This window comes from Amblyomma americanum, chromosome 4 (genome assembly GCF_052857255.1).
Source record: "Amblyomma americanum isolate KBUSLIRL-KWMA chromosome 4, ASM5285725v1, whole genome shotgun sequence".
Taxonomy (NCBI): domain Eukaryota; kingdom Metazoa; phylum Arthropoda; class Arachnida; order Ixodida; family Ixodidae; genus Amblyomma; species Amblyomma americanum.
In genome coordinates, this window is record NC_135500.1 from 179,553,406 (window position 1) to 179,573,431 (window position 20,026).

At 45.6% G+C, this 20,026-nt stretch overlaps 1 pseudogene; it reads left to right on the forward strand.

Moving 5' to 3' along the window:
- Nucleotides 1–1,787: 1,787 nt before the first annotated feature.
- Nucleotides 1,788–1,937, forward strand: LOC144130726 (U2 spliceosomal RNA; annotated as a pseudogene).
- The last annotated feature ends 18,089 nt before the right edge of the window (nt 1,938–20,026 follow it).

Genomic DNA, 20,026 nt, shown 5'->3' on the forward strand with positions numbered 1-20,026 from the left:
ACTGACGCCTTGAATAACAAGAGTGAAGAGGAGGAGTGTTTCCAGTACAGGTAGAAGCGAGGTGTGTGTGTGTGTGTGTTTGTTTTTGACAAAGCGGTTGGGAGACATTTGCGCAAACAGTCGTCCGACCACCCTAAATCGTGATTGAAAACTGAGCTGCTCCGGCCTGACTGCCAGCACAGCCTCTGTGAAGTGTTCCTGGGCTCATAAATATGCACTGTGCATTAAGAGATTTATTTCGCGACAGCGTAACAGCTCGTTCGGTCAAAAAGTCGTTGGCGTTGTAGTTGCAATTGTAGTTGGTTGTAGTTGGCACTGTGCGTCGGATATATTCTTTTCGGGTGTTCACAGACATGTAAGACAGGCGTCATTTCCTTGTCTTAACATGAATTTTCTTTCCATTTTACTTCTCTTACGGCCGATTCGGGTGTCCACCGAGATATTTGAGACAGGTGTCATTTCCTTTTCTTAAATTTTCCAACGGGCAAGGCGTCGCGCCGAACTGGCGATGGCGTTCCGTGGAGCCCTTGGCAACGCTGCAACACTCTGTGGCGTCCCACTCTTAACGCTGCAACACTCTGTGGCGTCCCACTCTTAAAGACAAAGCTTAAGCATCTTCCAATTTTTTGTCGCGCTATTAGAAGCGTTTGGAATCGAACCTTTAAAATGGTGTAGATGACATTGGACCCGTCGGGGGATGTTATGCAAACAATTCTGAAGCCTCGTGACATCCAAAAAATGGAGTTCCCGGGTTCGAACCCGACCGCGGCGGCTGCGTTTTTATGGAGGAAAAACGCTAAGGCGCCCGTGTGCTGTGCGATGTCAGTGCACGTTAAAGATCCCCAGGTGGTCGAAATTATTCCGGAGCCCTCCACTACGGCACCTATTCTTCCTTTCTTCTTTCACTTCCTCCGTTATCCCTTCCCTTACGGCGCGGTTCAGGTATCCAAAGATATATGAGACAGATACTGCGCCATTTCCTTTCCCCAAAAAAACAATTAAAAAATGAACAAGATATCAAAAGTGGATGTGTATGCTAGTATGTACTTACTTGTATTCTGATACCTTTCTTTTGCGCTTTTTTACTGAAACCGCAATCAAAAACAGATCATTTCTTGTATCGAGGCGGTAATCCTCTGCTTCTATCTTTAGAAATTTTAACATAAATAGCAATAAATATTGTATATTTCGGTTCATTAGTACAAAACGAAAAGCAAACGAAGCAGGCTTGTCTGATTGCCACTACGTAGGAAGCATTGCGTATACAGTGTGCCGGCGAACGCTTTCGCGCGTTTCTTCTTGCCATAGAAGGAAGGCGCTCAGCCCACAGCAGCCCATAGGAGGAAAGTGCTCAGAATCCTTTCTCTGGCACCAACGCAAACGAATATATTTGCGTCATACATGCTTTTATTCTCCCTGTGTCATTATTCGTGTTCCTTGAGCTCGATGCAGCATATACTCGAGGATTAAGTTTTGCCGGTAGGAGTTTCTATTTGAATCTTTTTTTCGTGCATCGAGATAAGCCTCAACCCTGTGCATTGTGTACTGCCACAGTTCCGCGTTAAAAAAAAAAAGTCTTGCAGCCTGCTCGATCTGATGAACGCCATTCTCGCGTTTTGAGAAAGCAAGTCAATGTAGCTGCCACCAGAAGCAGTAACATGATTCAAAGTTCTCCAGAAGTTTGTCGTAATTCGTCACCAGAGAAGAGATAAAAATCAGGTAACCAGGCTACGCCACTGATAGGCACCAAATAACAAGCAGGTGAACAGCGTCCAAAATTAACACATATATATCCGGATTGTCCGGACCCGTGGAGTATCTGTCACGGGTCCAAGTTGGACTTATTTTTGGAAATGTGGCGGAATGTTTGAAGGATGCTTCACTCCCGCTACCGGTTGGCCCGGTATTACACTTCCTCCGGGATCGGCCTTGTCTTTAGCGCGTCTTTGATATCCTGTCTTTCTATCCCTCTTGCAACTCTCCTTCTATCTGCACGTGGTAGCGATTGTGGCTCGGCTTGAGCCAGTGGGCAGGCCTGTGCACTTTCCTTTCTTTTTTCCTGGCAGTAACAGACAGACAGACAGAAAATTAACACAGGCGCTAGAAAATGAACTCTTCTACCAAAACGTCCGTCTTAATTTTCACTTTGAACGGCTAGAGTGCTTCGAGCGCACTTACGCTTTAGGAGGCATATATGGGTATTTGCATGGGTTGCATCTCAACTGGCATCGGCGAATATTCGATGCCAATGCAGGATCATAAGCTCGGCTGCCGTTCATAGCTTTCATTCGCGCCCTCATTATCACCGTCAATGGGCCAGCATCCCTCCAATGCGGCTGGCTTCTGCTGATTGCTTACTCTCGCAAGTCAGTTGCTGAAGGCACAAGCTCCACGTAAACCTGCCGTCATCCTTCTGCCTGCCATTCTGCTGAGCTCCTAATACATCATCGCTGGGCTCAACACGGATAAAACTTGCCGCTGCAACAGCACAATAATGGCGAATTACTGGAGGCTACTGGTACATGCTCCTACAACGCCAGTGCGTTATGCGGCAGATGAATGTTTCCCGCGCGCATCAAGGCAGTTTGGTATACGTTTTGGGGTTTCCTCGGTGCGTTCCTGCCCGTACTGGGGACAAAGCGCCGGTTGGAGCTTACCAATTGCTCATTTTGTTCATTATGAACACACTTTGCGTTTCCTTGTCATGATCGTCAGTTATCAGTTGTGAAAGTGCTTTATGTATTTGTTTGGTTATTCAACCTGACAAGGTCCCTATTACAGTTCCACGAGCTTCGGGTCGTGCCATCATGAATCGGTAGTAACCTCGAGTTTGACTTTGCTGAATTTGATCTCTTGTGGCGGCTTTGTGTAACTCTAATGTGGCCTCGAACTAAGCAGTTCCACGACCACCTTGACTGCCCTTTCATTCTAGAGATAAACTTCAGAACAAATGTCCTTGCAACAAGAAAGATTACCAGGACAATAACTGAAAAGCATGTACTTGCATGCGGCGCAATTAAAAAGGTTAGACTAACAAATATTGCTCCCTGTGGGCCTGCATCGATATTAGAAGAAAGTTCTTTAAGCTGGCGTACATTTAGTACAAAGGTTTCCATGGAGCGCCTGAGTTCGAAAAGGGTTCGAGCTTGGGAGGGCGGGTGCCTTCGTCTGACGGCTGCCCCGGGGCACTGCCTCGACAAAACTAAGCCTCGGAGTGTGTCAAAAAAGTTTAATGTCGCAACAACGTGAAAGGAAGCAAAAGAAAAATAAAATGCCGAAGAGTAACCAAAGACAGGCCTCGTCTAGGAAACAAAGCAGCGGAAAAGACAGCTGCCATGCTCCCAGCTGCTGTAAAAGGGCCAGTGAAAGATGGAGACATGTCGACACAAACCCATAATGACGAGAAATGTTTTAGGCCACTTCCGATCGAATACCACAGGAAGCAAAGAAAGAATGCCTCGAAGCTGCTTTCCAATGGTTCGAACAAATAGGCTACCGTAGGAAGTCATTATAGAAAGCTAGAATATCATGGTTGCTCCGTCAAGTTTCGTATCAACTTTTGTGTTATCCTTTTGGTTGAAAGTTCAGCAATGCACCTTTTTCATTTCCAAGTTGATCCGCTGTCATATTTGTATTGTTTAGTCTGCTATGAATGCTGTATTAGACTAAGGTAAACATCAGTCACATGCATGGGCGCGTTCTTTTGTAAGCTACTGACTGAAACAAGTTATAAACTGCGACCGGAGTCTTCACATTTAGATCGATATCCAAGGCCATGCATGTCGCATTGCATCAGGGTTCACTTTTCTAAGAAAACTAACCAAAAATGACTCTGAGCCGTTACCACAGAGGTGAGGTGTAAGGTGAGGTACATGTGGCATATTAATATTCGATACAGAAAATCTCGGCGGCGGAGGGGACATCGGTGGCGGAGGGGACATCGGTGGCGGTGAATGACCCGACATGAATGAAAAAGCGTCCTTCTGTTTTTTCAGCTTAAACGTCGCATGTCTTTCGAGTTTCTTGAGGCTGAGTTTTTTTTTATTTAGCGCGATTCGCTGCTGTTTTTACGCGCCCCGTGTTTTCGCATAGAACGCAATAAGCACAGGCGTTATCATGTAACAAGTATGAACCCGACACGCGCGTAGAGTCGAGTAATCGTCGTTATAAAACGACCCTAATGGGATGAGAATCAAGAGGGTGACGAAAAGGGGAAGCTAAAGGGGAGAGGCTGGTTTTAAAAGCTAGGGTTCTCTTCGGCAGCAGCCGCCTTGCGGCAAAGTAGCAATTCTCCTAACTAGTAAGTATGTTCCGACTAAGAAAAATACCAGCTGAAAGAATTGTGCAACAAGAAAAAAAAAACTTCTACAACATGAAACCTGCGAAGTTCCAACTTATGCATGGGTGGCATCTTTGTTAAGTAAGTTGCATAGACGCCGCCACGCACAGAACCACGAACGCCACAAGTAGAAACTAAAGTAGCACGCTGTTTTTTTTCCTCCTGTGTTGCGTTTCTATGCAATTTTATTCGCTTGTTTCACTGATTTATAGGAGCTTGGAAATGATTCATTTCAAATACGAACCGCAAATCGAGTGGCACGCCTGTACCTAATAGTCACAGCAATGTCCGGTCACTGGCCTCTTTCGATGGCTTAATCAGTGCAGCGTTCATTACATCCTCAAATTGATGCGAACTTGCACATTTCACGTGCACAGGCATCAACAGAGCGGCCCCACCACCGAGGCGGACCCTGTATGCGTGTACTGCCCAGTGCACGATCCCAGCGGTGTGCGATGCTGTCGACTCCAGCAGGCTCTGGACAGCCCATCCCCCAAGCACTTAGCCCTTCGTCAGCTCTTATTAGCCCCCGCTAGCGTTCACAAGCTGCAGGCATCGCAGCCGCTCTTTCGTTGTTGGCGTCGACGTGAAACGATGGTGACTGCTGACGCGTGGAGAGCGGTACGCGGGAGGCTAGCAGCTCGTCAAGCGATGACCGCCATGGCACGGGGCCGCTATGTGGCTGGGCGCAATCGTGCCATGCGCTGTGCTTGTTTCGCTCCCCGGGCCAATTAATGACCCCGACCGTTCTGCGCCCATTTCTCGTTATCTGACGTCGGCAGTGCTGCCGCTTCACTGCCACCAAGGACCGCGCGGCGTTTAACGACCCTTTCCGCGTGTCGGGAAAGGTATCTGGTCCGGCAGAATGCACTGATGCAGCACGTTGCCTCCGTTTTGCCCCGTGGCTTCCCTGAGGAGAGTGCTTAGTGATGCGCACAGGCATTAGACCTGCAGTTGGAGCGTAGACGACTCTTCCTGTATTATACTGCAGTGAAATCTCGTTAGTTCCTTCTCGCCTTATTCAGAGTCTCGGTTTATTGGAATTGACATTTAGGCGACGTCAACACCACGCATATTAAGGAAAGCCCACTACTACACCCGTTACATCAGTGCCCTACAAAATAACGGAGCACATTATCCTCCGACATCTGCTTAATTTTCTGCAGGCCGACAATCCTCCCCCCCTCCCCCGCAAGCACAACACGGATTAACCAAACATTTTTTTATGTGATACGCAGCTACTGTCATTGACTAATGGCTGGCATGCATATTTAGACGCTGGTTTTGTAACTGACTGCATATTTCTATATTTTGCTAAAGCATCTGGCAAGGCAAGCCATTCGTTGTATTATATAAACTAAGTGTGCCTAATATCGACCGCACGATAATTAACCAGATACGCACTTCCCATTCATCTGGTGTTCAAATTGTTTTTGGTAACGACGCCAGCTCTCGCTCGCTGCCAGTTGGTACAAGTGCCAGTGCAAGACCCATTTTTTTTTCTGATATACCACGTGTCGCAGCTCAAGTAGTAATAATAATAACTCTATTCATAGAAATATATGGGTGGGTCTCGGTGTAGAGGCACTCTTCACATCTTTTGATGTGGTCTGTGGCTCTTGTGGCAGGGTTGTAGCCCCTAGCCCAGGGCCGCACCGAGTCTTGCCGCCAGGTAGGCTTTCCGGACCAGTCCTGCCTGGACCGCCGGATCCTCGCTGGAAAGCATTCTCTCCCACTGCTCCGCACTCGGGATTGTGTTTATTGCAGCCGCATTTGTTCTCTTTTCAAACCACGTTATATGAATTAACGTGGCTTTGTCCTCGCACCACGGGCATTTGCTGCTATATAGCCCTGGGTGGATCTTGCTTAGCGTGTTTAGATTCGGGAAAGTTCCCGTTTGTAGCTTTCTCCAATAGACCGCTTCCTGCTGGTGGAGGTTTTTGTGAGGTGGGGGATATCTAATCCTGACCCCCTTATAGTAATTCAGAATTTCTGAGTATCCTAAGGGCACTGGTTCTTCGTCAGGCTGCTCGAGGCTGGTTTGGTTGGAGGCTCGGTTTGTAAGCGCTCGAGCTCTCCTATCCGCCTCGGCATTCCCCGCGATGCCTGTGTGTCCCGGTACCCACATTATTATGTGTTGCAATTGTTTTTACTTCGGCGGTAATTTGGCTGTCTTTAGGATGTAAAGCGCTGCCCCCCCCCCCTCTAGTTTGCCATTCATGTAGTTTATGCATGCTGATTGCGAGTCTGTTAGAATTATTAGGGACATTTGAGCACGGTAGCCCTCTGCCGCCGCTAGGGCAATGGCAGCCTCTTCGGCCTCCTCAATCGTGCCATCCCTGATAGTTGCGCTGGCTATTTCTTTGAGCTCATGATTAATCGCCGTTGCAACCGCTCTATTTCTGTTATGTTTTCTAGTTCGTCCGTATGCAGCCGCATCCGTGTACATAATGTTTTCTTTGTTGGCTAGGTTCTGTTGCACATACTGTGCCCTAGCCTCCCGTCGTTCTTTGTGCAGGTTCGGATTCATATTTTTGGCAACTGGTGCTACCCTAATTGTTGGCCGCAGTTAATCGGGTATTAGTTTTGATCTTTTTATCTCTGACAGTGCAACATCGTAGCCGCAACTTTTGAGCGGCTCTGTCCCTGTTTTGGTCTTTTTTAGCCTCTGGAGCTGAGCTACGAGTTGGGCCTCCCTTAGCTCCTCAAAGGTGTTATGCAGACCTAGAGCCATTAGCTTCTCCGTCGAGGTTGATTGCGGTAGGTGTAGCACTGTTTGTATGCTTTCCTAAGTATCGTGTCCGCTAGCTTTATTTCTGCTTTGTTGCAGTTGTAGTACGGTATGCTGTATGTAATTCGGCTAACCACTAGGCTCTTTAGAAGCTTAAGCGTGTCGCTCTCCCGCATGCCGTGTGTTTTCCTAGAGACCCTGGTTATCATGCGGGCGACCTGTGTCGCCGAGTTCTGTATTAGTCTGAGCGCCTGCGTACACCTTTGGTTGGATTGAATCCACATCCCTAATATTCTGATGGTTGTTCTTTCCGGTATGAGTTGCCCTTCTAGATAAACATTTAGTTTTAGTTCTCTTGTTTCCGGTGCGGATCAGCTGAGTTTACCTCGCCAGACCCTTAGTAGTTCTGATTTTTCCGTCGAGCAAGCCAAGCCCCTGTCTCTAAAATAATTTTCTACGCACGTTGCGGGAGTCTGCCGTTTCGCTTCCTTTTCGCTGAGTTAGCCCTCGGTGACCCACACAGTGATGTCGTCCGCATACATTGCATGGCTTATGCCTTGTATGGTTTCTAGCTGTCTAGCCAGCTTAACCATTGCTATGTTAAAGAGTATGGGCGAAATCCCTGACCCTTGCGGCGTTCCCTTATTGGGTGTTTGAAAGCTCTTGGACCTGATTTCCCCGAGCCCTATTGTAGCCGTTCTATTTGTGAGGAAAGCTCTTACGTATCCGTGGATTCTTTTCCCGCAGTTCAAATCATCCAGGCCTGTTAGTATAGCTTTGTGGCTAACGTTATCAAAAGCTCCCTTTATATTTAGGGCCATGATTATGCGTTCGCCGCATCTGGGTACATTGGTTAATATTTCGTCCTTGATATGCAGCAGGACGTCTTGCGTGGACAGTTTTGCCCTAAATAAAAAAAATTGTTTTGGGGGTATAGCTCGTTTTCCTCCATGTAATCTTGCACCCGCCTAGTTATAATTCTTTCGTATAATTTCCCCGAGCACGAGGTTAAAGTTATCGGCCTGAGGTTTTCTATCTGCAGTGGTTTGCCTGGTTTGGGAATCATTACTCTTTCCGAGTGCTTCCACTCTTTTGGAACAGTCTCTGATTCCCATAGCTTACCAAATTTTCGACCAGCTCTTCAATCATTCCGTCGCTTAGGTTACGGATGAGTGCGTTTGTAATTTTGTCCGCCCCTGCGTCTGTATTTCTTGTCGTGCTTCTAATTGCTGCGTAGACTTCTTCCCTAGTTATGGGTTTATCTAATTCTTGGTTTTCCTGTCCTCGGTAGTGTTCGGTGTACACAGCTGGGCCGCTGTTGCCGAAGCATTTCTGCCTAACTTTTTCTATTAATTCCGAATCTGGACCCTGAAATTGTGAACCAGTCTGTTGATCACCTTATTGTTTTCGTTTTAGGTTTTTGTTGGATCGAGGAAGGCTCCGAGTATGTGCCACGTTCTGGCTGTACTTAGAGTGCCGCATAGCGAGTTGCTGAATTGCTGCCAATTCGTTCTAGCTAGTTGTTCCGCGTACTCCTCTGCCCGCTTGTTTACTTCCGCAATTTCCAGTTTTAGCTTCCTATTGTATCTTTGCTTTTTCCACCGTTTGGTGAGCCCCTTGCGTGCTTCCCATAGCCTAAGGAGTTTGGGGTCCACCTGGGGTGTCTGCTCTGTCCTGTCTATCTCCCTCGTGTGGCTGCGTTGTTTCTCTTTGAGCATGTTCCCCCATGCCTCAATCGAGTCTATTCCCTCGGTTGGGGTTTCTTTGCATGCCTGTCTGAACGCATCCCAATCCATAATTTTGGCAGTGCCGATTCTCCGCCTGAATCTGCTGGCTGTATTCTGCGTGCTAATAATATAGTGGTCGCTGCCTAGGTTTTCATTAAGGTTTTCCCACGACGTTTGCCCCGTTCTTTTGACGTACGTCAGGTCTCGACAGGTGTCCCTGCACACGCTGTTCCCGGACCTAGTGGGGGTACATGGGTCAGTTATCAATTGGCACCCTGTGGCTTCCGCCGCTTCTTTTATATTCTTTCCTTTTTTGTCTGCTCTGCCATAGTCCCAGCTTGTGTCTCTGGCGTTAAAATCTCCCACTATAAACAATTTGTTTCCTTTGGCTACGCTGCTTATGCCGTGGAACAGTTCATGGAATTTCGTGTCCTTCTGTTGTTTAGGGGAGCTGTAGATGTTGACTACGAAGGTGCTGCTGCCCTGTTTTTTCTTTTTTGGAACTATCTCTGTAATTACGTGTTCTATTTCCGTGTCGGCTATGTTTTTGTGCATGATTGCGACTAAGCTCTTACGTATGAGCGTTGCGAATATGACGCCAACGCTGCAAGGATACACGACATACGTGCCGCCGCTCAAGGTGGCCAAGCTCTTGAAGAAGGCGGAGATTCCGAGCCCAATGAAACCAGTTGAAGACTGGTGAGAGTCACATGGCCTAGTGTACATCATTTTTCATTCCCCAAAGTTGAGCAAGTATTAAATGATAATTAGGTACCTTTTTAAATATTCGCTTCAGGAACGAAGCGTCGATTCCGGAGCTGTATATCTTCTTGAAAAACAGCTTAGTGCAATGTTTGCACCAAGGAACGATTTACGCGGCCTTATTTATCGAAGAAGAAGAAGAGCTTCAAATGGGCCTAGTTGGTTTGTAATCTTCGACATTGTTATTGCGCTACTCAAGGTTTACACAGACAAGAACGACACATACAACTCATATCCATGAAGCTACTTGTTTTTGTGTCTTTTCATCTTAACAGTTCATATAAAAGGAATTTCCCACGCAATAAAATCAGTTGATAGTTTGCGCCCTGTCTGTATGTGTCGTTCTTGTCTGTGCAAACCTTGAGTAGCGCAATAACAATGTCGAAGAAAACTTATTTATCGGCCTTGAAAAAAAGCTACCTCGGGACAAACTGCTGGAACATATTTCTCGCTCAGAGCGTACGCAAAGGACCATCGGGTACAGCATTTCAACGAAAGCGAATTTTATTGTCTTAGAAGAGGCTTGGGACGCTCAAGCGGCATAATCTGCCAAGTGGCAATAACGACGGCGACAACGCAGACACCAGATTTTCTGCTGAGCGAGCCCATTAAGCCTATTCCGTTAAAAGCGAACCGTATTTGTTCTCACCGCGCGGCGTCAGCCGCATTGCCGGCACTACCTGTATGCATCGCGCGCTGGCTTTATGGGGGGAATAGCGTTCACAACAAACTTTTCATTCTCTTGCAGAAAAAAATATGATGGAGATGACAATAATGGATTTTAATGACGGAAGGGCAGCTTTGACGAAAAAGCGCCGTGGCACAAGGTATTTTCGTCTGCTCAAGGTGAGGCCATAGACTCACTTCGCAAGCATTTCACCCCCTTTAAGCCGAGCGCCCGGCCAGGGGAAAGATTGTACCCACTATACCAGCGGAGGGTACCTGGCTGCACTCCGGACCAGTCCCGCACTTTCCAATTGCCAGGAGAATTTTCAAACCTCTAAGCCACCACTTCGGTGTTTTTCCAGGAAAAAAATTTCATTCAGTGTTTTCTTTAGTAAATCCGAATTCAAGGTGTTCCCTATCTTTAGTCGTTCAAGAGTTCACGAACGTCGAACGTCCCGAAGGAACAGCGCTTTGAAAAACGACACACGAATGGTGTCTTAAAATTAATTTGTTGGGATGAATTTTCGGTCTGGCAACATTAATTGCATTTATGATATGTGGGTTTAACATCTTTAGTTATTTGTTTATTTAGCTAGAAGTCTAAACCTTGAAGTTCTGAAGCTGAACGTATGCTGTGAGTGGAAGGCTCTGGATTTATTTCAACCATCTGGGTTACTTAAAAAAGCAATAGTGAATTAGTGCTATTGTTTCGACGCCAAAAACTGCTCTCTTCTGAGCGCTGAATCAACGCAAATAGGAAGAAGAAAAAACCTGCGTATACTTCAATTACGTTATTTAAGCTCATGTGCCAGTGTGTTGACCAAAGTATAGTTCCTTAAAGCGCCATTTATACATTGCCCTATAAATGAGCTGTTCGGAGGTCTTACGCAGAATTTGCTCTGTCGCACATTCAAGGACGGACATAAAAGGAATTTAGCCCAAAGAACCCATGGTATCTTATTCCCCGCGTCGCAATAATACATCGAAGAAGTCTACCAATGTGCGATTGGAATCATTTGCCTGCCAAGAGTGTAAATGTTGGTCGGAATGTGACCCTAAAACGTTTTATACCCGTTTCTGCGTGTGCTTTCCACCTTTTATGCACGTTGTTCTCTCCATACAGCACAGTATTGACACATGGATGTTTCAATTTAGTTGAAAAGCTGTCCCTCGACCGCAGCTTAACGGTTAAGGCTGAACTTCGAGTGGCTCGGAATCAATCAATAATCAAATAACTAAAACGTAAAGACAAGTACCGGTCATCGAACTAGCCGTTGTTTGTTCTTCGAGCTCGCGAAGGCCGCTGCATAAATGGTTGAAGTCCCTGTGCTGTTACTGTATTTTTACCAAAATTTCATTTTTGCTTACCTTCTTGGCCAAAAGTTAGACTCAAGCTGGCGGCCGCAGTTTTCAAATCTCTGCGCATGTCAGCAAGGATGATATGTGAGACTTTGCACATCGGTAACCTCACCCCCCCCCCCCCCCCCACTCCCCCTCCTTGCGCTCTGCTTCTTCCACTTTACCCGCAACAACCCTTGGTTGTACAAAGATAAATGGGGCAAGGGAAAGCAGCTGGTCAGTTGTAGCGATGCAAACATTTTTCCCCGCTATTTTTTTTTCATTCCGCTGGTAAATAATTTCGTGTGCGCACCAATCGCTTTTGCTTTCTGCTTAAAACGTTCAGTTTTGACCGCAGCTTTGCACAACTGCCTCAGAGTTTTGAAGCATTGAATACCATTTGGTCCACAAATTCATCTCCTTGGTCTGTCTGCCTGTTTCTTTCTTCGCCTTTAAACCTTTCACAATACCTGCGCGCCGTTTTTTACGTATTTAATCTCTGGAGCTCAGAAAGCGTGCACATGCTCAGTCTGCGTCTCGCTTTGCGTCTGCAGTCGTTACTTGCGTCTGTTTGTGTCAGGTACAGGTCACGCATATAATATATGAACTGGAAGCTTCCAACGTACTCACCTCAAACTTCTTGACGCTATTTTTCACCTTGTTTTCCCTCACGCAGAAGTGTAGCCTGATGAAGGGTTCTAGTGGGAGGCGAGAAATGGTATTTTTTGACACGGCGAACGATGTACGACTGTTTGCCTGAACTGTGACCGCTTTTATGTTTATTTTTTATCTTTTTAGCACATCTATCGCATGCGTCATGTGTCACTGCCGTTCTAGAGATATTTTTCTTGTAATTTTTTCAGACCATCACCTCAAACAATGCGAGTAGTAGTAAATGCATATCAGAGGGCATGATAAATTATTTCTCCTGCACACAGACCGCTGTTAAACGATTGGGGCACCAGCTACAGCTGGCGCGCTTTTGTCGAGACAAACTTTGCTGATGACTGCTCGGTGCTGTCGGCGAAGGTTCTCGGTTGCTGCTGAGGATTTGGCAGACATAGATTCGCGTTCATTGCAGTTTTGTGTTTGTATCATGGAGATCACTGGGAGCACTGGGGAAGACTGGTTACCCATTCACTTTTTGTAGTGCATGGTATGCAAGGTTTCTTCATTTTAGAAAGGTCGCATTTGCGCAGATTTTGAACTCGGGTCGTAGTGTCTTTACGCTGACAGTAACCCTGAAAGGCATATACCTGCTGCTAAAGATTTTTCTGGAAACCGAAAGATTTTTTTATTTTTGATTTATTGTTTTTGTTTTGACAGTAAACTGACTGCAAATCGAGGGAGAGCAAGATAAAGGCGTCTCGAAGCGCCTGACAGAGACCTGCCCTCCCCATGTAAAATAAAACAAAGCGGCACTTGGCAATGATACAAATTTCCTTAAGTAACACACAATACAATGCAGCGGATACAACGACTACGAAACGATAAGATCAGTCACGCAAAATGCTAAGCTAGTTGAGAGAAAACTGACGCCAACAAATATTTTTAACTTCACCCAACGTTTTGGGACTACCCGGTCCCTCCTTCAGGGGTGACTAACGTGTGCCAGCAGCAGCAGGTTGCTGCCTTCGCTCTCCCTTTGTTAGCACATGGCGCAGTCCACTAACGTACGCGGAGGGGAGCGTTCCTAAAGTCCTATTCATAGCCGCCTTTGTGAGCCGGATGTGCCATGGCTCCACATGTCTCTTCGTCATCTCTTCTGTCCTGAGAAGAGCAAAGTCAATGTTGATCCGGAGTTCCCGGGTTCGAACCCGACCGCGGCGGCTGCGTTTTTATGGAGGAAAAACGCTAAGGCGCCCGTGTGCTGTGCGATGTCAGTGCACGTTAAAGATCCCCAGGTAGTCGAAATTATTCCGGAGCCCTCCACTACGGCACCTCTTCTTCCTTTCTTCTTTCACTCCCTCCTTTATCCCTTCCCTTACGGCGCGGTTCAGGTGTCCAACGATATATGAGACAGATACTGCGCCATTTCCTTTCCCCCCCAAAACCAATTTTTATTATTATGTTCTCCTCCGAAGTGGAGAAAAAAGCAGAAGCCACCGACTTCGCCGACCTACAGAAGAGTGGCTACACACGTTGCTTTATTCAACGCGTTGGTCGCCGTCAAGCTCGGAGGGCAGGGGGACCAGCCAACAATGAAACAACGAAACGCGCGCGCGTTGTGCTTCCACATGTGAGGGGAACTAGCGAGGCACTCGCGCGCATTTACGGAAAACATGGAATCCACGTGGCTCACAAACCTGTTTCGACAATAAGCCGCTTCTTGCCAGGGCCGAAAGACTGCGTCCCCAGAGAAAAACAACCAGGTGTCGTTTACAAAATCCCATGCTCAGAGTGCCCGGCTTCATACATCGGCGAACCAAGAAACCTCCACCAAAGAACACAAAAATGACATCCGGCTAATGAATTTAGAATCCAACCCCCTCGCCAAACACTGCGAGCGCGCCGACCACCGGATAGCCTTCGAGGAGGTGAGCGTCTTGGTCGTGCAGCCAAACCTGTTCAAGGGGCGACGTGTGGAGTCATGGCACATGCGGCTCACAAAGGCGGCGATGAATAGAACTAAAGCGGCTGTTTGGGCTTGTTGGTCAGTGAACATGGTAAAAGAATGCAGCGCGAAAAAAACAAGGACGAACAGAAGTGGACAGGACAGGGCGCTGACTACCAACACATTTATACAGAAAGATGAGCAGCTTATATAACGCAGTCCAACACCCACGTGACCAAGAAAATAGCAAACGCGTTCAACTATCTAATACAAAAAAAAACAAAACGAAGTACACAATATCAAAGTGATACATATCTGGGTAACGCAAAGTCAGCCAAGAACCGATAAAACCGAGAGGACCACGACGAACCGTAAGGTGCACGCATGGAAAATGATCAGTCAGCGACCTTTGCCGCCAATGCAGCACGAGGCAAAACGAGGACGAAAATAACAAAATAGTCACCGAACACTAAGTAAAAGTCGAAGCTAAAAGCAGGGTCGGGGCCAAACGCATAACAAAACAATACAAAACGCAACGCAAAAGCTGAGTCAACCGTTCACAGTCAAACTGAGTCAAAAAAGTTGGAAGTTCTCTAGAACAAGAATTAAAAGCAGACGTCTCACAATTTAAGGAAGGTTGCAAAAAGAAACAACGTAAACCTTGTCTTCTCAGCCCCGTGCAAATTGTCACGAGTGTGTTCTCTGCTGACAAAGCAAAAGAAAAAGGTTTGCCCTATTAGACATGTAGAACCACTCACACATTGTGCTAGTTGTGTCATTTACGAGATTCCCTTGAAGTGTGGACGCGTGTATATTGGGCAAACCGGCAGGTGTCTCAACGAGAGATTGTTTGAACACCGCCGTAGGGTCCGTAACAAAAGCGGCGGGCACCTGGACGACCATTGCAAGTCTTGCAAAGGGTGCGAACCATGTTACACGCGCAGGGTTGTCAGAGCACGGGCGCGGACAGAAAATGAAAGGGTCATCATTGAGGCAAGGATGATAGCCAAAGCTGGAGACAGGTGCGTCCGCACGCCTTCAATTTTACTTACAGACAAGGAGTCCAGTTTTCTAGGCCCACTATAAACACGTCTTTTTTATTCACGTCTGCTTTTAATTCTTGTTCTAGAGAACTTTCAACTTTTTTTACTCAGTTTGACTGTGAACGGTTGACTCAGCTTTTGCGTTGCGTTTTGTATTGTTTTGTTATGCGTTTGGCCCCGACCCTGCTTTTAGCTTCGACTTTTACTTAGTGTTCGGTGACTATTTTGTTATTTTCGTCCTCGTTTTGCCTCGTGCTGCATTGGCGGCAAAGGTCGCTGACTGATCATTTTCCATGCGTGTACCTTACGGTTCGTCGTGGTCCTCTCGGTTTTATCGGTTCTTGGCTGACTTTGCGTTACCCAGATATGTATCACTTTGATATTGTGTACTTCGTTTTTTTGTATTAGATAGTTGAACGCGTTTGCTATTTTCTTGGTCACGTGGGTGTTGGACTGCGTTATATAAGCTGCTCATCTTTCTGAATAAATGTGTTGGTAGTCAGCGCCCGGTCCTGTCCACTTCTGTTCGTCCTTGTTTTTTTCGCGCTGCATTCTTTTACCATGCGATGAATAGGACTCCAGGAACGGTCCCCTCCGCGTACGTTAGTGGACTGCGCCACGTGCTAACAAAGGAAGAGCGAAGGCAGCAACCCGCTGCTGCTGCCGGCACACTTCAGTCACCCCTGAAGAAGGAACCGGGTTGGTCCCGAAACGTTGGGTAAAGGCAAAAATATTGGTTGGCGTCAGTTTTCTCTCAATTATCTCAAGAACCCAACCAGACGGACTTCCGTTGAAGATGTTTTCGTTCAAAATGCTAACCACAATACAACTAAACATGTTAGGTCTAGAAGACACCACTATTATCTATAAAAGACATATTCGCGAACAGCTTTCCTGTTTCTGGCCTCAGTCATATTTCGTAGCGGCAGTTCAGTTAATTAAGGGTAGGTGTTTAATATATGAGGAATTATATCGCGACAGTTCCGCTTGCCTTCAATGGCAGAAAAGTGGCATCGGCTTAGGAAAGCTTAGTTTTGAAATCAAGGCGATGATACATGCCTTGCATTCCATGATTCACATACGTGGGAGAAAGCCACGAGTTAGTGACCTCTCGTTTCGTGACTCCACAATGGCGTCGCTAGACCTTTTTGAATTCGTGTATCATTAGTTTATAGAAGGGCAGAGCGAATGGCTTGCAGCTCTTTTGTAAGAGAAGGCTGTAATGCCCATTGTGTATTGGGTGCCGGGGGGCTCGACTGCTTTCGGAATCGACACTCGAATGCGGCGTGCCCAGCAGCTGCGCTGATGATTTAATCAGCTTTCAGTTAAGCAATCCGAGAAACCCGAGGGTACGCAATCGATAACTTTGCCGCGGGCAGTTTTCAGACGCCAGCGCGTAGGCGCAGACAACTTTGCGTTGCTGTTTTCTTTGCGTTTTCCAGCTTTTAGGTTTTTAGTGCAGAACCGTCGGGCGTGGAAGCGAGGTGGCGGCACCGCAGAAAGCTTTGGACTCTCGAAGTATGGCGGAGGGGCGATGGACTCAGCACAGCGAAAGTTGTTAGGCGCTCGGTAGCAGACGAAATCAACTTTCCATGCCTTCCGTTCTTGTTCTGAATTCAATTTCGCTTCTGCAAAACCCGCGGGAATAGCCGGGAAGGATCGAAACGGCAGAAGGTTTTAATTTTTGTCTCACTCAAAACGCTTCGTAGTCGTGTTAAGCTAAAGGAATAACCTAAACCAGACAGGACTGGGAGAACGACAAAAGATTGTCCAGCTCAAAATGGGTTATTTTGGTTTTCTAATTACGTACTATGGGTATTCAATGACTTGCCTTCTAGGTTGTAGGTTTTTAGTAAGCTATCAACTTGAAAAATCGGACGTTCAGATAAAGGTATAAAATGTCCTCATTACCAGGACATCGGCAGTACACCGAGATCACAATAGCGATGTCATAGGCTTCCGCCCCCAAAGTGCTAGTGTCTGAATGAAATCGTGCGACGTGCCAGGAGCAATTGAAGGGATAGCAAGGCGATTATGATGATAGTGATGATGTCCTCACGCTTAATGGCACATACCCACGGCGGGGGATTATTTCCTCTTGAACATTTACTTTTTTTTGTCTGCGCCTGAAATTCTCAATGCAAGCATGAAAATATAGCAAATAGCAAGAAACCTAATCTTTTAGCTTTCAGAATTACGTCAGAAGAAAAAGCAATATTCGTTTCTTTTTGTTTCTGTTTTATTTTCTCTATGCTGAGACGCTGTAGGAAATGCAAAACCGAAAAACGATCATTTATCCAGCAATCAGGTCATGAATGAAAGGATGAAAAAGAGTTGATTGGAAGCATCTTTTTTCTCTTTTTTCTGTGCTTCAACTTGTAGATGTCCATCTACTCTACAACAGCGGAATCTCAAGCACCTCATCTGTGTAGGAAACGTGATTTGCGGGAAGACGGCAACCGAGCAAAGGCTTCTATTAATTAAGCGACAGCCTTGCAGCTTTTGAAAAAAATGCATGAGACTGCTCTTCTTTGAAAACTAGGCCTTTCAGTAATGGCGCCTTAGAGAAAATGCAAGGAGAGATACCGGACACCCTTTTTTCACCCAGCAACTGATAAAAGCTGTCGGCCTTACTGCAGAACTGATGTTTAAGCGATTTATATATGTGCTTAAGACGTCCAAAAAATCTGCTTTAAACTATGCAAATGGTCAGATAAGTAGAATCATAAACGTGGTCGAGCTTTTTTTTGCGGCGTGAGAACGTGCGAAGTTTCTTTATGATGTAAAAAAGGCTTCAATCAAATAAGCAATCTTTTATAGACTGTCCCACCGCAACGCTACCCATATAAGAGATTAGCCGTACAATCGAAGGACGTATTTCAGTCAACGTATCATATCAGGTATGTAGGAGTGAGAGCAGCTGTCCTCCTTCCTGTTTTATAAAGCTGTGCGCTGTTTTTTAGTATCTGTGCTTTGTTTTCTCTACACAGGCCTGCATGGCTATTCATGTATCATCCCCTTTCAATGATGCCTTTGGGCATTGCAGCTATATACAAAAATATGTGAATAAGCAAATAGATAAAGTTATAAATACGTAACAAATCAACGAACTAATAAACACTTAATAAAAATAAGGAGGATGCTTAGCTTCGCCTTATGAGTAGACGCGATAGCATTTATTTCTCCTTTTTCTTATTTTTCCTTTTCTTTCTCATTTCTCACTGAATACCAATCCACAATCACATTACCAATCATGGTTAACGATTGCAATCGCAGCTACCGATCATATTACCGATTACTAATCAGCAATCGCAATTATCTATTACCAATCACCGATCACTATTTAAGTTACACTGCACTGCATACTTCGCCACTACATGCACATACTCATACACACCATTTTTTTTAGTACAGTGAAGCACAATAACACCGCCTTTTATTTCGCGCAATTTCTTACGCCTAATTTGCATATTGATATTCGTTTGTTTTTAATGACTCTAATATTACTTCAATTACCCTAAGTGTACATAACGTTATGGCCCACTATCAAAAGCTCCTCTTCGTGGCTTGGAAGAACCATGTTCAGTGGGTTAAACGTCAAACCTGCTGTTCTATTTGTTTTACTGTACATGGTGGGGCTTATTAAATAGAATTAAAAATAAAATGAGAGGCCCTTGGCACTTAAATACAGCGTGCTTATACCAATTAAAATGAAAAATGGGGATAGCTTCCAAGAAAAAAATCTCTTAGCAGAAAATATCAGAACAAAATTATAAGAAATTGCCGATAATGGTGAATAATGGCAGTTTAAGGGAGATTGGACTGAAAGAGAATAGTTGAGAAAAATGTGTAGTAATGCATAACTGCTTTATTGCAGGGCTGGCTATTGAAATTAAATCAGTTGTTTATACGATAAGCTGCGGAGGTCTGCCTTCGGGACGCCTGCTGTTGTTTGTTATTCCTTATTGCTTCGGACTGAATAAACATTTCTTGAATAGAATGTAAGAAAATAATTATCCCCCCTCCCACTTTTTTGTTTTGTGGATGCTAGTTTACCTTCAGCCTAGAAAGAATAATAGATATGATCACAGCCTACGTTTTTTGCTGGGCTTACAAAATATTTGTTTGTACTTTAGGTATGGATAGATGTTTCTATATTACCTGTCTCGGATTTCATTTAGTCTGAGTGCTATTGTTGCCGAAGTCATTGTTGGTGCGGGTATGATAAATGAGCATTTTTTTTGGTGATTAACAGAGGCTAATGACTTGAAGGTAATAAGAAATGCCGGTTGATGTAAAAGTACTGGTCATTGGACAGTGAGAGATGAGTGCTGTGCTGGGGACCCTTCCTGTAGGCGAAATGACCACTGAAGTGCGCCTGACGAGCCTACACAAAATGTGTGTGAAGTGACCGAAAACGTGGCGTTGAATCTCTTTTTATTCGTAACTCGAGAGAACATTCCTTTCCGACTTCAATGTTGCTGCTACAACATAATCAGCCTTTAAACGCTTGTGGTGGATACTTCTCATTCTTCATTGCGCTTTTAATGATAGGCATGATTTGCAAATGGCGCACCATGTGGTTTGTGCTGGTATCATTCCAGGTATACCAGCCCTGGTATGCCAATCACTGTTGCGACCGGAAGCTTAAAGGGATACCGGCACAAAGTTTTTGGGAGTCCATTTTTTTTAATGTTATGGCATTTAGTCGGTTGTCTCATAAAAATGTCTGGCTTCCAGCAAATATTTTCTGATGACGTCAGGGTCACGTGACCTCAATTTGCTAGTCACAGAGCACCTCGAAATTTGAAATTCTCAGCGTTAACCAGAGCTAAACCACAGACAATTTTTTATTGCTCCATCATG